A 22,202-nucleotide genomic window follows, 5' to 3' on the forward strand; every position below is an offset into this window, starting at 1 on the left:
ATAGAAAACTATCCTTGCACCAACTGAAGTCTCAGGGACAGATGCACTGATTAGAGACTTCAGCAACATAACTTATGCTGTCTGAGAGGCCTTCTGAGGCAGATGTTCCATCTTATGACTCATCTAATCATTTACTTATACACTAATGTCCACTATATTCTATCACTCATATCATAGCAACTAAGCAGTGAAAATGAAACTCCAAATTTTGTTCCTGCAAATATAAAGTTCCCATTTAAATTCAGACTATTTCTAAAAAGAACAAAAAAGCCTTATTTGTAAGTAGTTTTCTGCTTTTGAATCACTGAGCTCATGTAGAGTTTCTGTATATGAACTATTGTCAAAGGGTAGCAAGCCAATTATATTGCAGAGATATACCACTGGCTACCTTGGAAAAAACACTTATATGTACTATACCTTTTACTTATTATTAAAATAAAAAGTGAACGGTGACATTCCTAAAGCTTTTTAGGATAAATTAAAGCAAGATAAATTTGCTTTAAGTGAGTAATTTTATTCCATTAGTTCTAAATTTTGTTCACCGAAAAAAATTATCTAAAGAAAATACTTGTCAATTTAAATAATGTCAATATACTAGTGCTATTAACTTACTTAAATAAATTATAACCAGAATTATTTAATAAGACACCAAAGGGAAAAAATTCAGATTACTTAGAATCCATGGGTGAAGTTCTCTAAGCATCCAGACTGCTGTGTAAAGTTAATATTACCTTAAGTATAAAAGAAGTTATCTAATAGTCTAAATATTTATTTTAGTATCAATCTTAAGTCTTAATCAAACAGTTATACTTTGTTCCTTTTAACAGAAGAAAATGAATAAAAATGACTACAAAATGCTTTTAACTGGGAATTTAAAAATTAGAACATTATTAAAGTGATCATGAATGTATCATATTAGGAGTATTAAACTTCATTTGAAAATCAAATAGTATAATTGAAAGATTTTCTACACAGGTGGGGCCTTCTACATTTTATCTCTTAATGTAATATTTATCGAAGGCAAATTTTAAAATCGAGAAAACCTTTAATAATATAACCACCTTGATTTGCTACCAAAGTAAGGGGGAAATTTTTATGAAACTGTCAAGTTTAACAGTAGCCGATAGCTGCATACAATCAGTAAACAAATTCAGTTCAAGGCAAGAACAACTACATCACCATTTAGTGGTTGCAATTTAGATTATTCTAGCGTGTAATACTTTAATTGTATAAAACAAAGCTGATGTCACAAATACAAAAGAACTTCTTGCAACACAAGTACCACAAATCTCTATGCTGCCACTGACGGCTGACAAGTGATGAGCACTTTGTTCAAATGTACAGACTGTGCACATAAGACAACAGGTGGTTTATAAAAAGAAAATACTGAATGAAGCTCTTAAGTTCTTCATAACATTTTTATGATATCTTGCCAGAATATCTGCTTTAATCTTGAACAGCTAGAAGATTTCTTGTATAGGGAAATATAATATTCTCAACCTTAAAAAGGTGAGCTGAGCCAGACAAACTGTGATTGATACCAAGTTAAGAATGTTTATATGAGACAATGCATTAATATATTGCCTGTGTGCTGACATATGATCAATGTATTCTACAATTTAGTAATTTAGGTTAAAATATTTTCAAGTATTTTTTTAAATCTATCCTTATTAATTGATATCTGGGTACTATTATTCAGTGCTGGAGAAAAATTTCCACATAAAAGCAAACACAAACCCAAGCTCTTTAGGTCTTCATTAGGCTGCAGTGTTAGAGGTGTTTTCTCATTGATGCAAGAAAATGAAACAGATGGCAGTGTCCAAAAAGTGGGTAGCATTCCCCACTACTACCACCACCCTAATCTAAGAATCTAAACTTTTTTTAAAAAAGATTTTATTTATTTATCTGACAGAGAGCGTGCCAGCATAAGCCAGCATAAGCCGGGGGAGCAGCAGGCAGAGGAGGGAGAAGCAGACTCCCCAGTGAGCAGGGGGCCCTATGCAGGGCTCCATCCCAGCACCCTGGTATCATGACCTGAGCTGAAGGCAGAGGCTTAACCTACTGAGCCACCGAGGCATGCTGAAAGTGGTAAAATTGAGTAATAAGTTATTTTCATTTACTTGGAACAGTAGAACTTGAAGAAATCTAGATTGTATTAACAGAAGATGAGAAAATAGGAAGATTCATAAAGACTTCTTTTTTTTTTTTTAAAGATTTTATTTATTTATTTGACAGAGATCACAAGTAGGCAGAGAGGCAGGCAGAGAGAGAGGAGGAAGCAGGCTCCCTGCTGAGCAGAGAGCCCGATGCGGGGCTTGATACCAGGACCCTGAGATCACGACCCGAGCCGAAGGCAGCGGCTCAACCTACTGAGCCACCCAGGCGCCCCAAGACTTCTGAGCACTTTCAAAAAATTTAGAACACTGGTTCTCAAAGTGTGGTTCATAACCCTTGCAGGGGTCTGCAAGGTCAAAACATTACTTCATAATAACACTACAATGTTATTTGCCTTTCTCAATTGTGTTTACATTTGCAGTCATGGTACAAAATCAATGGTACCAAAAACTGCCAGAATCTTAGCATGAATCAACATAGTAATGTTGAACTGCTCTAGTATCCACTGAGCTGTGTGTGTGCACGGGCACTGCTCTGTGTGTGCAAGAGCGCAGGCGCGCGCGCACACACACACAGAGCAATCAAGTTTCACTTAAGAATGTCCTTAATGAAGGGCACCTGGGTGGCTCAGGCTTAAGCGTCTGCCTTCGGCTCAGGTCATGATCCTGGGGTCCTGGGATCGAGCCCCACATCGGGCTCCCTGCTTAGTGGGAAGCCTGCTTCTCCCTCTCCTACTCCCCCTGTTTGTATTCCCTCTCTTGCTGTGTCTCCCTCTGTCAAATAAATAAAAATCTTTAAAAGAATGTCCTTACTGAGGGGGCGCCTAGGTGGCTCAGTGGGTTAAAAGAATGTCCTTACTGAAATAGGAAAGACTACTGATTTTATTAAATCTCAACCCTTGGGCACACATCTTTTTAATATGTTGGACAAGGAGACAGAAGTACAAATAAAACACTTCTGCTGCATACCAAATTACAATGGTGGTCAAGAAAAAGCACTAGAATTACTAGCTACTTTTTTTGTGGAGCATGATTTCTACTTGAAGAACGACTGACATTCAAACCGTGGTTATTTAATCTTTGGTATCTGGCAGCCATCTTATGGCAAATGATAAAACCCAGGCCTGAGTGAAAACCAGAATTCTGGAAAACTTGTATCTGCCACCAGAAGCTTGATAGCTTCCCAATATTTATAGACTTTTCTTGAGATCTGTGATGATATTAATAGATGTGATTTTTTGATACTGTATAATGAAAATGTGTCAAGATTTCAAAGATCTGCAACATCACTGAGAATGAGTATTTTCCAAATTACTAACTGCATTCATGAGTTGAAGAGCCACTCAAACTACAACATACACCAACGGACTTTAATGTAACCAAGTATCGAAAGCCCACTGCTATAGTTGTAAATTCTACATTCTAATTAACTTTTAAGAACCTTCCATTTGGGGCGCCTGGGTGGCTCAGTGGGTTAAAGCCTCTGCCTTCGGCTCGGGTCATGATCCCAGGGTCCTGGGATCGAGCCCTGCATCGGATTCTCTGCTCAGCAAGGAGCCCGCTTCCTCCTCTCTCTCTGCCTGCCTTTCTGCCTACTTGTAATCTCTGTCAAATAAATAAATAAAATCTTAAAAAAAAAAAAAAAAGAACCTTCCATTTGCCAAGTTTCAATGTACTATCAAAAAATAATATTCAGGGGCACCTGGGTGGCTCAGTGGGTTAAAGCCTCTGCCTTCGACTCAGGTCATGGTCCCGGGGTCCTGGGATCGAGCCCCGCATCGGGCTCTCTGCTCAGAGGGGAGCCTGCTTCCCCCTCTCTCTCTGCCTGCCTCTCTGCCTACTTGTGATCTCTGTCAAATAAATAAATAAAATCTTTAAAAATATATATATATATATTCATGGGGCACCTGGGTGGCTCAGTTACACCTCTGCCTTCAGCTCAGGTTGTGATCTCAGGGTCCTGGGATCGAGCCCCACATCAGGCTCTCTGCTCAACGGGGAGCCTTGCTTACCCCTCTCTCTCTCTGCCTGTCTCTCTGTCTGCTTGTGATCTCTCTGTCAAATAAATAAATAAAGTCTTTTTTAAAAATAATAATGATATTCACAATTATCTGAAAAGGTTATTAAAATACTCTTCCTTTTTCTAACCACATATCTGAGGCCAGATTTTCTTCATGTATCTCAACAAAAACAACATATTGCAAGATTAAATCCGTAAGTATGACAATCCAGCTATCTTCTACAATGCCAGATATTAAAGAGATTAGCAAAATACAAAGCAATCCCACTTTTCTCATTTAACACTTTTGCTTTAAAAAATATAATTATTTTTCTGGTGCCTTCAGCTCAGGTCATGATCTCGGGATCCTAGGACTGAGTCCCACATCAGGTTCCCTGATCTGCAGGGAGTCTGCTTCTCCCTTCGCCCCTCCTCCCACTCATTCTCTCAATCTCTCCCTCTCTTTTTACTCTCTCTCAAAAAAATAAAATCTTATATATAATTATTTTTCAAAAATATGTTAACATACAATGGTTTTATTGTTATTTTAAAATGCATTAAGAAGAAATAATTTTTTAATCTTAGTTCTAATTTCTAATATGTTAAATATGGATTGATATCAACCTCATAAATATAAATTTTGGGAGCCCTTAATAATTTTAAGAATATAAAAGAGTCTGGAGACCAAAAAGGTTGAGAACTGCTGCTTTAGAGATTATTAATCTCAACTTCTTTTAAGATAATATTCCACTTATCCATTTGGGGGAAGGGAGTGAAAAGTTGCATACTTTTTTATAAAAATGAATTTCTCTAGGGGCTATAAAGAGAGACAGTTGAGTGAAAAAGACAACAGCAGTTAGAAAAAGGATTCAGGGTTCTAAGGACACTTGGCTATTTCTAGACCTGGGGCAGGATGGAAAAAGCTGTAAGACTACCAGCGTGATATCAACAGAGTTCAGGAGCCAAGTTGAAGAGGCTCCCTTTGCCAAAAATGGTAAAACTTGATTATCAGTAAGGATGAGAATTGCAATGAACTGAAACATAACAAATATTTAAATCTATGAATTTATAAACAATCCAAAATGTATCTTTATCAACCTCTAAAGGAAGCTAATAAGCCAACTCATTATTGTGCCAACTTTAGCCTAGGAAAACGTCAATATAATCCCACTCACACGCCCAAGGAGGAAGACAAAGCCTAAGTAAAAATAAGCTCCTGTAACTTTTAAACACAATTTTTAAAATTCCAGATAAAATACTAATAAATTGATGCTAATTAACAGTAAGCATCTACTTTCTTAAGGAAGCTGCATTTCCCTTATCATACATAAACTGTCTTCAAAGAAACCGACACATAATATCTATCTTTAAAAACCAAACAAAATTACAACTTCACTGACTGAACATGATCTCTTTCCCTCTGAACTCTATCCCTAGAAGTGCTTATGAACATCAAAGTAATTACCATGACTACTTTAGGTTCAAAACATGTGAAGGTTTCCTTTAAGTAATGAGGTTCTAAGGTAAAATAGACTACAGACTTAAAACATGGACCATGGATGTTACAGTCAATTTACTAAAAAATGCACATAATATATGAGAGATAGTAGTTAAAAGGAAAGGCTTTAGACAAGAGCCCAGATTCAACTCTCAGTACTGCCACAACTAACTCAAGCTACTTAACCTCTCTAAATGTTTCTATAGTATGTAAGATGAGAACAGTAGTGCCTACTTCATGTAAATCATGTCAGAGTGTAAAGGAGGTCACAGATATAATAATAGAGCCTTTAGATACTGCCTGTAACACACAAATCCTCAATAAATAAAGCGGCTGGTAATAGTACCTGTTATTATTCACGTCATGTAAAGATCAAGAAAGGAGATGATGGGAAAATGGGGAAATGTTGGGCAAAATGGTTCCCTTCACCAACTGTCAAGGGATACCATCATCATTCTGTAAACATTAGCTACCATTCTGCTTTTAGGTGGTATGGGGCAGTTATCAAAAGAGAAGTGGACATACAATACATGAATGAGTAGTAATTTTCACAGACACCAGGTGTAAGTACACTATCTGAAATAACACTGTTTCCTTTTTTAGATTTCCTAACAATATATTATCCAAATCATTTAGTGAAAAGACATGGAATAGTGAAAAGACATAGTGAAAAGTCAAAGACATAGTGAAAAGACATAGAACATAATAATCCTTCTAAGTAAATACTCAGTATAAACCTTCCATTTGCAAGTAAAATAGGTCAGTCTCCTGATGCTTCTTAAATGAAGCAAACTTTTAAATTCTCATCTGTGAATTACAATATTAGCAAAGAAAGGCTGACCAAAAAAAAAAAAAAAGAGAGAGAGAGAGAGAGAGAGAGAGAAAGGAATTATAACAAAGAAGGATTAAATTCAAATTCAAATTATAGTCTTATCTTGATTTCCATCAACTTTAACTCAAGAGATTAACTACAAAACACTAAGGAGTATAGCAAACCAGGTACGAGAACCATCACCCAGAGCATTCAGGCTGCTCCACTCTCTCCTAATAACTGTCTGGCAAGGACAGTCACACTCTTGGGGCTTCTCCAGCTGCTTCCTTATTACAAAAGTCACCCAGCTCTTCCTCTTTACTTTCCAGTTAAAGCATGGGTTTCGCTAAAAATCCTGATTCTGCCACTCAGAAAATGTGTGATTTTTGACAAGTTTATTAAACTCCCAGAAACACAGTTTCCTCATTCCCAAAACAGGGGTAATATGATCTACCAAGAGATCATGGCTCCTAACTCAAGAAATTCCCTTCCCTATACTCAATCAATTCTTTCCTATAACTACAACCATGAATGTATAAATAGCAGATCATATCCAAAATGGTAAAATGGTGGGGCACCTGGGTGGCTCAGTGGGTTAAGCCCCTGCCTTCGGCTCAAGTCATGGTCTCAGGGTCCTGAGATCGAGCCCCACATCGGGCTCTCTGATCAGTGGAGAGGCTGCTTCTCCCTCTCTCTCTGCCTGCCTCTCTGCCTACTTGTGATCTCTCTCTCTGTCAAATAGATAAATAAAATCTTTAAAAAAGAAATCATACAATGGTGATTAGACTATGGTTGTATATTTAAAATTATCTGTAGTACCTTTCCTTAATGTTGCTTTAAAGAAATACAAGAACATGGATGGAATACATGCAATCCCCTACACATTCACAACATTTTTATATAACATTTGAAAAATAAATTTAGTTGGGAAGTAGAGAAAAACACTATTCCAAAAAAGCTACAAATTAACATATAATCCATACTTTTGGTTCTACCCACCTGATAATCTGGTTGGTATGGGAGAGAAGACCTTCACAACTGGTCTGAACAGAAGGTAGGTACAATTGTCCCTGTCATCTCAGATACAAGGAAAGAGGAATAAAACCACCTTCCCCTAACCCAACTCCTTACTTATGTGAAGTGCAAAATATCTCAAGGTCTGGTGATACAGTGGGATCTTCTTTAGGTCCTATGGCAAGAAGTCAGTCAGTCAAGTCCAGGTCAGTCAGGCAATGCTCCCTCTTCCCTCCCACAGAGGGAGCAAGGATAGCAAGACAGAATTGGGGTGAGACGAAAGTTTATAGCAGCAATGTCTACAATAGCCAAACTATGGAAAGAACCTAGATGTCCATCAACAGACGAATGGATAAAGAAGATGTGGTATATATACACAATGGAATACTATGCAGCCATCAAAAGAAATGAAATCTTGCCATTTGTGACGACGTGGATGGAACTAGAGGGTATCATGCTTAGCGAAATAAGTCAATCGGAGAAAGACAACTATCTTATGATCTCCCTGATATGAGGGAGAGGAGATGCAACATGGGGGGTTAAGCGGGTAGGAGAAGAGTAAATGAAACAGGATGGGATTGGGAGGGAGACAAACCATAAGTGACTCTTAATCTCACAAAACAAACTGAGGGTTGATGGGGGGAGGGGGGTTGGAAGGGGGGGTGGGATTATGGACATTGCGGAGGGTATGTGCTATGGTGAGTGCTGTGAAGTGTGTAAACTTGGCGATTCACAGACCTGTACCCCTGGGGATAAAAATATATTATATGTTTATAAAAAATAAAATTTAAAAAAAATTAAAATTAAAATTAAAAAAAAAAAGAATTGGGGTGAGAGGAGAAGATAGATCAGGAAGGAAACAGCATGGACTTGGACAAATAAATTCTAGACTCGTGGCCAGTCTAGGAGTTGTGAGGGACATCACGACTTTACCAAAGAGGAAAGGAAATCTCTGGTTATAAGGAATCACTGCTGCAACACAGCCTGTGGCCCTTAGAGGAAGCCCTGCCTTTCCTTCAACTGCCCAGGCTGGTAAGTGGCACTACGAACCCATAAGCTCAAAATTTTAAGTCACTGATGTAGAAATACTGTATGTGGTATACAATGGCTGGTTTAAGGGTGTCAATGTAAACTCTGCAAAGGACAAGTTAGAAGGAAATTGAAGACTCACTGTAATAAAACACAAGTGCTCATCTGATTTCATTCACACGAGTATAACAATGAACACACTGGTTTTCAAAACCAAATCAGTCTCAATACTTAAATTTTTAACTTGACAGTGTTCTGACAACTAAGAAAAATGTCATTCAAAATTTGATGTTTAAAAAAAAAAAAAATTTGATGTTTAAGGATCAAGAGACTCTCCAGGACCTTAGACATTGTCCTCACATCCTGAGTAATTTCAACTCATTAGTGAGAGAAGAGTTTTTAAAAGAATCCATGTAGCTGGCTGGATGGGAAACAAGACCTCTGAAGCATGTCAGAAAAGACACTGAAGAAAAAAATGAGAATGACTCAAGCACCTCAAGTAGATATAAGACCACCATGAGTATGAGGATATATTCAAGCAATTAAACTGTAAAAAGCTAGTAGATTAAATAGTGGCTTCAAAGATGATATTACAATGCAAAGGAGAAGGAACAGTTTCCTACTGCTGCAGTATTTTCCATAGTAAACAGAAGTTGGTTATTAGAATGCATTGTATATGTAGATGAGAACCACTGCATAATTACTTAACCCATTGAATTTGTACCAAAGAAACAAAGAAAACATATGTTTTTTGGTCAGATTGTTTACTGCAATCCAATACTAGATTAATTTAATAAATAATGCTGAAAAAGAAAATTACAGGACCCAAAGAAACAAACTCCATTATATTAGGATACAATCAAAGACCATTTTATATTGGCAATTTGTGTCTAGGCAAAAATGTGTGACTCGTTTTAAACTTTTAAATGATATGCTTATGGGGGGATGGGAGGTGTGCTCCTGAAAACAGTAATTTATGTGCGTGGTAATTAAAGGTGATTTACAAAACATATAAACACCTAACTTAACCTAAAAGGGGAAGACAATTACATGAAGGCATTTTTACCTTCTCATTTAGCAGTTCAATAAAGTTGTAGTGCCTTGAGGGCTACAATTCCATATAAACTAGAAAGGCAACTTAAAACCTATTTCTTCCATCAGTGCTACCTTCATCCTTTTACCAAACAAGACAATAAAACTAAAGGACCTCTTCGGAATCTTATTGGTAAAGCTTTAGCTAAGCAATTTAGACGTAAGAAAGCCAAAGAGATACAGAGGAACAGTAATACAAAACAGAATGAAGACACATCTGTCATTAATAACAAAAGAGAAAGGATAAGGGCTTTTATTTCCCTGGTCAAAAATTCTAACCATCTGCACAGAAATCATGTACATGGATCAGTCTTAGTTCTATCTCTGTAAGAATTTTGTCTGCCCAGTTTAACAGAAGTGAAGGCCCAGAGAGAAGTGAAATTGGTCAAGAACTTAAAATTATACTACAGGGGAAGGCAGGGAGACAGACGTATTATAAAACTGCAGCAATCTTTCAAAATAAAAAGAAATGACATCAAAAACAACAAAATAATTATCGGTTATTAGAAAAACTGAAATGCTCTACTTACTAAAGAAAACTCTTTTTAAGGAAAATAAATGTTAAAAAGTAAATTCAAATAGAAGCTATACTCCTTCATATAATCAGGAAAAGAAAATAAGCATACATCCTTTCTTTGGATTTAAAAAAAAAAAGTAATTACTTCTGGAGACTGGGAACAAGGGGTAAATATGAAATTTTATTGTGAACACTTATTTTCTATTTTGTTTATGATAAGCATGTCATTTTAAATTTTTAAAATATCGGGGCACCTGGGTGGTTCAGTTGGTTAAGCGGCTGCCTTTGGCTCAGGTCATGATCCCAGGGTGCTGGGATCAAGTCCCATATGGGGCTTCCTGCTAGCGGGGACCTGCCTCTCTCCTGGCTTGCGCTCGCTCTCTTTCTGTCAAATAAATAAATAAAATCTTAAAAAAAAAAAAATGAAATGAAAATATATTACAAATATTAAAAGAAAAATAATAAATTATAAAAAATAAACAAATTTTTAAAATATAATGAATATATTTTTTTGAATAATAGCATCTGTTTGGCCATTTATAATCAAAAGGTAGAGAGAAATCTGATAAAACCAAAACTGTCTACTCATAAGGTATAAGGGGGGCAAGGGTATAAGCACATTATTAAATTACAATTTTAGGGGCACCTGGGTGGCTCAGTTAAGCATCTGCCGTCAGCTCAGGTCATGATTTCAGGATCCTGGGATCAAACCCCACATCAGGCACCCTGCTCAATGAAGAGTGTGCTTCTCCCTCTCCCTTTGCCCTACCACCTGCTTGTGCATCCTCTCTCTAATAAATAAATAAAATCTTTTTTAAAAATTACAATTTTATATGTAAAATGGAATGAAGCTCATTTTTTCTAAAGCACAAGTTTTTGTACCTAAATTATATGTAATTCAATCTAATATAAGGGAACACTTTCTGGTATCAAAAAGGTAGTTATCGATTAGATCTCAGCAGTGGGCTGGGTGGGGGATGACTAGCAAGGGTTTCCCTCTGCTTTGACAAATTAACGAAGGAATTCTGTTTAGGTGATTCTACATCGTGCATATTTAAAAAACTAACATAAAGATAATAAAATTGCTAAGAATCTATTTAAAAGGTTGTGTTTCTTTCCCTATCATCATTCTTACTCTTGGGGGGGGAAAGCCAGATGAAATGAAATACTGAATTATGAATGAGTTCCTTCAATCTTTTTATCTTGCAAATCCAACTTAGGTTAAGCAGCCAACTCCTGGCTCTACCTGGCAAGGGCAAAGATAAGGCTCCCTGAGGTTCCTAGGGTAGAAAGAAGTTGGATAATATCCCCTCACCAAAAATATGGAGAATGGGGAAGAGTTAATTGTACACAAAGAAATTCATTTGTCACTAGGACAAAGAGATGTATAAGGACAGTCCTGCCTTTCCCCCACAGCCTTCCCTCCTCCCCTCAACACCACAGACAGAGAGACAGATATATACACACACACACACACACATGCATGTTCACTATGCTACATCCTACATGTGCTCCATTAAGACTTCTTGGAAATGCAAGTATCACTTTATGGCGGAAGAGACTACACAAATATAATGCTCTGAGAATAATCAAGGAAATAACTTCTTTAACAACAGAATCCACTAATTTAGTTAGCTGAGAATAAATTTCTATCCTGGCAGAACAATACTGATTAGCCCAGCTTAAAAATCAAACATTTTACAGAGATAGAAATAGATCCCTGACAACTCCTGACTCACAACGTTCTAGGTCAAAGCCATCTTCTCATTGTTTTTTTTTTATATTATTAATTATATATTTATTTTACTTTAGAGAAGGGGAAAGAGAGCAAGCAGTGGGAGGGCAGAGGGAAAGGGAAAGAATCCCCAAGCACACTCCTCTCTGAGTGGGAAGTCCAATGTGGGATTGAGCTGAGCTAAAACCAAGAGTCAGATGCTTAACCGACTGAGCCACCCAGGTATTATTCATTGTTTTAATACAGAACTCTAGAGGGTCTTATTTGAATAATTTGTGAATACCTTACACTAGTATTTAAGTTAGAAAATTCTTCATGCTTTAAAAATCATAATAATACATGTCTGCTTTAAAAAAACAAAAAAAGCCAAGAGTCTAAAGTAAAAAAGGGAAGTCACCCATTTCTCCCCTGACCCAATTCTATTCTTCAAAAATCTATCAACAATTCAATGTATCTTTTTCTCATTTCCTCTTATGAGTATAGGGTAGAGCTGAGCTCTCCAATACTGTACCCACTATCCACATGTGGCTATTAATAACTTGAAATGTGGCTAGTCCAAATGGAGATATGCTCTAAGTATAAATCACACACCAGATTTCAGAGACAACACAAAAAATATATCGATAATTTTTCATATTGACCACATTCTGAAATAAATATTTTGGATAGATCATTAAAATTAACTTCACCTTTTCTTTTTATCTTTTTTATGTGGCTATCAGAAAATGCTACATTACATATATAGCCACACTTATGGCTAACAATATATTTCTACTGGTCAGAACTAGTACAAAAGCTAACAATGCAGATGTTAGAGTCAGACTTGCCTTACTGAATACAACCCCCAACTATATCTTCTACCAACCGTGTAAGGTTGGGCAAATTTCCTAACCTCTCTGTATCCATTTCTGAGTTGTTCTGAGAATCAAATGAAATTATTCACATAAAGCACTTCGCATACAGCCTGGCACATAGTAAGCACTCAGTAAATATCTGGGAGCAACAAAATAACAAAAACCATAACCTAATTCTTTTAAAAATTACTGCACAGCACCTGTCTCTTTGAGCTCTATATACTGTGCAGGTTAAGTATTCTCTGAAAAACAATGTACACCAACTACCTGAATCTTCTCCCTCTCTTACATACAAATACATGGATCTTAAACATGTTTAATATAGATTCTAAACACTCAGATCTAAAAATGTATGAAAGCAGTGTGGTATGGTAAAAGACTGGAAAGAAAAAGAACTTTAAAGAATGAAAATGTGTCCTATGTCCAGTTTACCAACTACATACTCTAGGAAGAGGACATAACCTTTCACTCTTGATATCCTCATCTGTACAACTGGGATAGTAGCAATCCTGCAGAACTGTTAAGATTAAAAGGAATAACAAATTAGAAGTAATCTACTGTAGCACCTAACATATACTAGGTGCTTAATAATCACATCCCTTTGTCTGGAAATCAAAATAAACTGCCAACAGTTCAGACACATGCTAACAGCATTAACATTCACCTGCGTGCTTGGTCACAACTGTCAACCCTGGTCATGCTCTGAAGAGGCAGTTTAAACACATCCTAATTCCATAGTCCTGTAGATTCCCTACATTTTAGCCCTTGTACGAACTGGAGTTAAAACCTGTACTGCTGTGGGACGCCTGGGTGGCTCAGTTGGTTAAGCGGCTGCCTTCGACTCAGGTCATGATCCCAGCGTCCTGGGATCGAATCCCACATCAGGCTCCTTGCTCAGCGGGGAGCCTGCTTCTCCCTCTGCCTCTGCCTGCCACTCTGTCTGCCTGTGCTCACTCTCTCTGACAAATAAATAAATAAAATAAAATAAAATAAAATAAAAAAAACCTGTACTGCTGTATAACAGCACAGGTAAATACTCCAGAAAAGATAAATACTTCAAGGAAAAAAAAATAATCTAACTCTAGGGCCTCTGTTTTTATCCATCCTTATAAAGAAGGGTAGAAGATTGCTTCCAGATTACTGCCTTTTTATGCTAACTAAGAGAAAACACTGCACAAGGGCTTTGCCTCAGGTCTCTTACAAAGACGCATTAAATGACAATTTAGAGCTAGGAAAGGGCATCTCTTCTGATATATACCAGATGCATATGAAATTAGACAACCTATAATTTTTTCTCTTTGCCTCAGCTGCCACAATGCTCAGCGGTAAAATTTCCTCTCAATGTCAGTATGTTACTCGGCACGGGTTATGTGTTTACTGTGTACCTAGGCTCCCGACCATCCAGGCACCCTATTCCCTTTAATTCTCTTTCTTCATTAATGGCTTTCATCACTTTCCTGTTGTTTTAATGTATTTGTCTTTTATTGTAAGACAGTTAAAATTCCTTTTAGAAGTCAGCAAAACAAAATAATAAACAGAACTGAAGTTCACACAGAGAGTTCAAAATAAATCCACACGCAGAAAATAATGAACAAGCAACTGGAGAAGAGAACTCAGGAAGGAACAGGACACTGAATCCCGTACGTCCACCATTACCACCAATATCACGCAAACCCATGTGTGCACACACATACCAATTTAGCTGAAGATCATCAAATGTACTTGAAGCTTTGTTTTCTATAAACATAAATGATATCCTTTATAATTAACATTTCTATAAACCTGAACCTCCTGTATGTTTCTAAATTGGGAACAAACTGTCCCATAGCTCAGAAAGCAGAACTCTTGTTTCTAGCCTACAAGCTCCTATCTGGAAGCACCTGTCTATAAATATCTTAACAGTAGGTGCAGGAAGTGCTGCCCGTCCTTCAGGTAACACACAAACACCTTAGCTTCTTGTTGAAATACTTCAAAACTTCTAATGTCAGCTTTGAAAAGCCAAGGATGCAGTGAACTCAACAGCCTCGTCATATTCAAAGCTTTAAACACCTAACAAAAGGAAGTCACACTGCTTCTAAAAATTGATAAAAGTAAGTCACATTGACTCACTAAACTCTAGAGAAAAACTTAATCATTTTCCTAACAAAACATGTTATCAGAAGTTACTGCATGTATGAGTTTCAAAAGCATTTCCTTATCATAAGATGGTTGCTGTTTTCCCTATTGTATATTGAATCTTTGTCAAACAGTCTAATGTCAGGAAAACTTCCTGAATAGGAGATGTAAAAAAAAAAAAAAAAAGCCTATCGTTAAGTCCTATCCCTTCTTCACGAAGTCTCTCAAATTTGCTTTTCTCTTCAGCTGATAGTTTTCTGAAATCTAGTCCTTATTTCCTCCATGAAATACTACAAAAATCTTCTACTTGTTCTTTTTGCCCCAAACCTCTTCCCCACTCAAATCCATTCAGTGTATTGACATGTAGTTGCTAAAGAATCAACTCTGTTAACTAAGTGACATAATCCTGCACATCAGCCCTGAAGTGAATAAAATGCAAATTTCTGACTTAACAAAATTACAAACTATCAATGCCAATACACAATAGGGCTGAATCTCACAGGCATTATGCTGAAAGGAGGAAGGCACTAAAGAATACAGAACATATGATTACATTTATATGAAGTTCAAGAACATGCAAACATGGAGGCACCTGGATGGCTCAGTGTCTGACTCTTGATTTTGGCTCAGGTCATGATCTCAGGGTTATGAGATCGAGCCTTGTGTCGGGCTCCATGCCTCTCTCCCTCTGCCCGCCCCCTTCCTCTCCCTATTTAAAAAAAAAAAAAAAAAAAGAATATGCAAACATAATCAATGATGATGGGAGTCAGAATAGTGATTACCCTGAGTGGGAAACAAAGAAGAGTGACACAAATTTTCTATACTTTGATTTACATGCTGCTTATATAAGTGTATACAAGTGTATAAATGCATCCATATTTCTTTTTTTTTTTTTAAGATTTTATTTATTTATTCATGAGAGAGAGAGAGAGGCAGAGGGAGAAACAGGTTCCCCGCTGAGTAGGGAGCCCGACGCGGGACTCGATCCCAGCACCTTGGGATCACAACCCAAGCCAAAGGCATACACCCAACCATCTGAGCCACCCAAGCACCTGCATCCATATTTCAAAAAAAAGAAAAATAAACTAGAAGAAAACAGTTGTGAATATTTACCTGATCACGGGGAAGAACTTTTTAAGTATAAAAGTAATAAAAGAAATCAAACGAAAAGATTGATAAAAATATTTTCAAAATGGACAACACATATAATTAATATACTCACATGTATCTGTACTGCGTAAAGAACTCTAAAACAAAGGTCAACAAATTAAAGCTTATGTCCTTTGGGGAGGGTATGTGCTATGGTGAGTGCTGTGAAGTACATAAACCTGGCGATTCACAGACCTGTAGCCCTGGGGCTAATAATACATTATATGTTAATAAAAAATTAAAATTAAAAATAAAAATAAAAAATAAAGCTTATGTCCTTTTTTAAAGAAATTGTTTTGTTTTATTTTAAAGATTTTATTTATTTATTTGAAAGAGAGAGAGAGTGCATGAGAGGGGAGAAATTCAGAGGGAGAAGCAGACTCCTCATGGAGCTGGGAGCCCTATGAAGAACTCAATTCCGGGATTCCAGGATCATGACCTGAGCCGAAGGCAGTCGCTTAACCAACTGAGCCACCCAAGCACCAGCTTAAGTCCTATTTTTGTATGACCCTTAGTGCTAACAACAATTTTTATTTTTTTTAGTATTTTATTTATTTATTTAACACAGAGAGATCACAAGGAGACAGAGAGGCAGGCAGAGAGAGAGAGAAGAGGAAGCAGGCTCCCTGCCAAGCAGAGTCCGATGCGGGCCTCCATCCCAGGACCCGGAGATCATGACCTGAGCCGAAGGCAGAGGCTTAACCCACTGAGCCACCCAGGCACCTGATTTTTACATTTTTAAAGTAAAATGTAAAATTCAGAGGAAAAACATGCAAGAGAGCAAAATATCTATTTGGGCCACGAAAGTTTTCCAACTAAAACTAAAACTAAAGTTTTCTAACCCTTGCTCTAAAAAATAACACAAGAAACAAATAAATGCCTTTACTTATGAAGGCAAAACAAAACTATCAGAATGTGGGTAGGAACAAGATTTCTCAATGTATACCCAATATGTCAATTTTCTTTTGGAATCATATAAGCATTTTATCTATTCCAATGTAAAACCTATCTAAAATTACTCAAAAAATAAAAATTTTAAAATATCAATATCCCATGGAATGGAGGGGTAGAATTTGGGTGTATCTGTTAGAATTCTAAATGTATATACCCTTTGGCTTAGTAATTCCACTTCCAGGCATATCCCTTAAAGAAGTACCCACACATATACCAAAGAGTAGCCTATAAAATAATGTCCCTTAGCAATATTCTCTGCAATAAAAAAAATCAGAAATAACAAATGCCCATACATCATGCTAAGTGAATTGTAAGGCACACAAAGGAAGAAAAATACTGTATGATCTTGTTTTTATGTGGAATCTAAAAATGCTGAACTCAGAGAAACAGAGTAGACTGGATTTTCTAGGACTGGGGTGGGGGAAATGGAGAATTGCTATTCAAAGGGCACAAACTTTGAGTTATAAGTAAGATCTACAGATCTAATGTACAGCATGGTGACTAGAATTAACAACACTATATTATGGAAGTGGCTAAAAGAGTACATCTTGGGTGTTCTCACCACAAAAAAAAAAAAAAGATAATTATGTGAGGTGACAGATGTGTTAATTAACCTTCTTGCAGTAATCATTTCAAAATATGTAAGTGTATCATCATCATATTATATACCTTAAACTCATACAATCTTGTATGTCAATTGCATCTCAACTAAGCTGGGACAACAAATAAATGCCCACAAATAGGAAGTACTTCAATGAACTCTGGTATTTCCATACTGTGGACAATGACAAAGCAATGAAACATGATAGGCCAGCCACAGAAGACAAATACTGTATGATTCTACTTATATGAGGTACCTAGAGTAGTCAGATTCAGAGGTAGAAAATAGAAAGGTAGCTGCTAGGGACTGGGGAAGGAAGGAAGTGGAAGTTATTTAATGGGTATGGAGCTTCAGCTCTGGATGATGGAAAAAGTTGTGGAGATGGATGGTGATGACGGTCGCATAACACGTCAATGTACTATACGCCACTGACCTGAACACTTAAAGATGGTTAAAACATAAACTTTATTTTATATATATGTTACCGTAAAAAAATTTTTTAATGAAAAAAATGTGTTGTAATTTAAAATGTATATTCACCAAATAAAACACACCAATGTAGCAACATTAAAAATAATTCTATACGCACTGACATAGAATGATCTGTGAACTCCAAAATAAGTGTAGTATTACGATCCCCATTTTGCATGAGAAAATGAAGTTCAAATACACCGTGTTACTTTTCCACAATTATATAGCTAGAAAGTGGGCTGATATTCACTTTCAGGTTTATGATTCCAAAACCCACACTCTTTCCACTTCAAATACCAGACTGAAATGCAGAAAAAATAGTTGCATTATGCTAACATGGTTCTGATTTGTTTCCCTTCCATTATTATCTTTACTATAATTTAACCAGTAACTAATTTTTAAGGTACCATTTTGAAAAGCACATCCTAAACATCATATACTTGCATTTCTGCTCCAAAGTAAATGAAGGCTTAGGTTTTATTTGTTCTAAATTTTAAATTTTAAAAAAGCACCTTCAGAGGTCCGTTCAGTTGGTAGAGCATACAACTCTTGATCTCAAGGTGGTGAGTTCAAGCCCCACATTGGGCACAGAGCTTTCTTGTAAATAAATAAATAAAACAGATAAATAGATACAATTTTTTGAACTAAAAAAATTAAAAAGCTCCTTCAGCTTATATTAATAACCTGTTAAGGAAATGTAGATGAGTTTCAAAAAAAAAATTTTAATAAATGGTATTTAGCTTTTTACAACAGATGTTCATAACAAAATTTCCCATAAAAGTGGTATACACTAAGTATAATGGATACCTATTTGATTTTCAAAAGCAGTTAATCCATTAAATAACTTTTTTTTTTTTTTTTTTTTTAACTAGAACATTTGGGTGCCTGGGTGGCTCAGTTGGGATCAAGTCCCATGTCGGGCTCCCTGCTCAGGAGGGAGTCCACTTCTCCCTCAGACCTTCCCCCTCTCACGCCCTCCCTCTCTCACTCACTCTCTCTCAAATAAATAAATAATTAATAAATAAATAAAATCTTTAAAAAAATTAAATAAACCAGAACTTTTATGTGTGACTAATCACTGGAATCCTGAAGATGAAGTGGATGTTGCAACAGCCACCCTCTTGGGCTTAGGTGTTGTTCCTTCATGGAATCCATGCCTAAATCTGCTGTATCCAATTTTTAGGTGCCTCATTTGACTGGTCCCAGTGGTATTTCATCTTTTAACTTTGGCGCTCATTATACTTTCTCTTACACTTGGCAGGATAGCCACATTTGCCACAGGTGGACTTCTGAAGGTGGTAGGTCTTCAAGCCACAGCAGTGGCACAACGTGTGACTCTTATTTAGATGCTTTCCAAACAATGATGTCCCCTTTGTCATCTTGTCTCCACAGCAAAGCTGAAAGAGCTCCATTAAATAACTTTTAGAATGTTAATGTTTTTTAGAATGTTAGTATTTCTTCAAACACCAGAAACTGTTATTTTTCTTTCTCAATGGTAAAGTCCAGTAAGAAAAACCAAAAGTTAAAAAAAAATTTTAAAAAGACTATTCACAGAGGAAAGAATATCTGTTCTACAGTTAAAATTACATCATCAGCAAAGGAAACAATCATAGTTATTCAGAGCAGTTTATCCAAAATGGATGCTAATTATGTCAAAAATAGGGAGAAATTCTCACTTTTTTAAAAATTTAAATTCAATTTAGTTAACATATAGTGTACTATCAGTTTCAGGGGTAGAATTTAGTGATTCATCAGTTGCATGTAACACCCAGTGCTCATTACATCAAGTGCTCTCCTTAATGCCCATCCCCCAGTTATCCCACCCCCTCTCCTCTCCCCTCCAGCAACCCTGTTTATTTCCTAGAGTTAAGAATCTTATATGCTTGGCTCCCTCTCTGCTTTTATCTTATTTTTTTCTTCCTTTTCCCTTTTTGTTTCTTAAACTCCACATATGAGTGAAATCACATGGTATTTGTCGTTCTCTTATTGACTTATTTTGCTTAGCAAGATACCCTCCAGTTCCATCCATGTCATTGCAAATGGCAAGATTTCATTCTTTTTGATGGCTGAGTAATATTCCATTGTGTATGTGTATGTATATGTATGTGTGTGTATATATAAACACCACAACTTATTTATCCATTCATCTGTCAGTGGACATCTGGGCTCTTTCCATAGTTGGCTATTGTGGACATTGCTGCTATCAACACTGTGGTACGTGTGCCCCTTCAAATCACTGTGTTTGCATCCTTTGGATAAATACCTAGTAGTGCAATTGCTGGATCATAGGGTAGTTCTATTTTTTTTTTTAATTTTATTTATTTGAGAGAGAGAAAGTGAGAGACAGAGCATGAGTGGAGGGGGAGGGGCAGAGGGAGAAGCAGACCCTCCCACCAAATAGGGAGCCAGATGTGGGTCTCTATCTCAAGACTGTGGAATCACAATCTGAGCCAGAGGCAGATGCCTAACTGACTGAGCTACTCAGGTGCCCCAGGGCAGTTCTATTTTTAACTTTTTGAGGAACCTCCATACTGTTTTCTAGAGTGGCTGCACCAGCTTGCATTCCCACCAATAGTGTAGGAGGTTCCCCTTTTTCCGCATTCTGGCCAACATCTGTCATTTCCCAAGTTGTTTATTTTAGCCATTCTGACCAGCGTGAGGTAGTATGTCATTGTGGTTTTGATTTGTATTTCCCTTATGCCAAGTGATGCTGAACATTTTTTCATGTGTCTGTTGGTCATTTGTACGGCCACGTTTTTTGGAAAACCGTCTGTTGATGTCTTCTACCAATTTCTTGACTGGATTATTTGTTTTGGGGTGTTAAGTTTGATAGATTCTTTATAGATCTTGGATACTAGCCCTTTACCTGTCAAGACATTTGCAAGTATCTTCTTGCATTCCATAGGTTGCCTTTTAGTTTTGTTGACTATTTCCTTTGCTGTGCAAAGCTTTTTATCTTGATGAAGTCCCAACAATTCATTTTTGCTTTTGTTTCCCTTGCCTTTGGAGATGTGTCTGGCAAGAAGTTGATGCAGCCAAGGTCACAGAGGTTGCTGCCTGTGTTCTCCTCTAGGATCTTGATGGATTCCTATCTCACATTTAGGTCTTTCATCCATTTTGAGTCTATTTTTGTGTATGGTATAAGAGACTGGTCCATTTTCATTCTTCTACATGTGGCTGCTCAATTTTTCCAATACCACATGTTGAAGAGACTGTCCTTTTTCTATTGGATATTCTTTCCTGGTTTGTCAAAGATTAGATGACCACAAGTTGAGGGTCCATTTCTGGGTTCTCTAGTCTGAAAATTCCCACTTTTTAAAATCACATAAACCATTAAAATATGTTCTATGTGACTCAAAAAATCTGAAAAACAGTCAGCTAAAGAATAACACAACTTATCAACTATACATCAGGAAGGAAGGAAGGAAGGAAAGGAAAGGAAAGGAGGTAGACAGGTAGGCAGACACACACACACACACACACACACACACACAAAACTGATCCAAGAAAAAATTTCTGCACAATTTGAAACATTCAAGATACTTTGGGGGTGGGAAACAATTAAGTAGGAGAATGATTATCTACCACATAACCAACATTCAAAAACAGTTTGACACTCAGACCAAAGAAGAGAATATATATCTCAAAAATATAACTATCCAACTACCTGTAGATTTTTAAGAGCTGCCAGCCGCATCATTTCAGGCAGACCTGAATTCAAATAACAGCTCTGCTGCTCATCAGTTAGGTAAATTATGGCCTAATTTCCTAGTCTCTTTAAGCCTCCATTTTCTCATCTTTAAAACGGCATATTCCCTCCCCTACAGGATTGCTATGAACAAAGAACACATCACATTAGTCACGCAGTCAGTTGTTACATGTGAGCTCCACACAACCTCCAAAAAGAAGCTACCATCTAAAAGATTAATGAAAGCTGCTACAGATACTGCCAGGACCTTGGCTACTGACCACTTGTCTATTTATTTCCTTCATAAATCAAAGTGAAAATACCAGAAGAACGTGTGAGAGTAAACCTGAATGTGTTCTCTTTTCTGAAATATGTTTTGTTACCTTTGTTACTAAAAGTGTTAAGAGTCTGCAACATGTATACCTAGAATCCAAGCCACATAAATCTGTTTCTCTAAATAAAGTCATCCCATACCCTTTAGTAATTTTATAAAATAATATCCCACTGCCTTTTTATTATAGAATTTGGGTATCATTAGAAAAATGCTTGACCTGGGGCGCC

General features: G+C 36.8%; 1 protein-coding gene and 1 pseudogene across 1 annotated transcript in view; both read right to left on the reverse strand.

Moving 5' to 3' along the window:
- OLA1 (Obg like ATPase 1) overlaps positions 1–22,202 on the reverse strand; it is a 180,668-nt gene that overhangs the window by 126,784 nt on the left and 31,682 nt on the right. The window lies entirely within an intron of this gene.
- Positions 19,020–19,332, reverse strand: LOC125095748 (60S ribosomal protein L37-like; annotated as a pseudogene).

Source organism: Lutra lutra, chromosome 3 (genome assembly GCF_902655055.1).
Source record: "Lutra lutra chromosome 3, mLutLut1.2, whole genome shotgun sequence".
Taxonomy (NCBI): domain Eukaryota; kingdom Metazoa; phylum Chordata; class Mammalia; order Carnivora; family Mustelidae; genus Lutra; species Lutra lutra.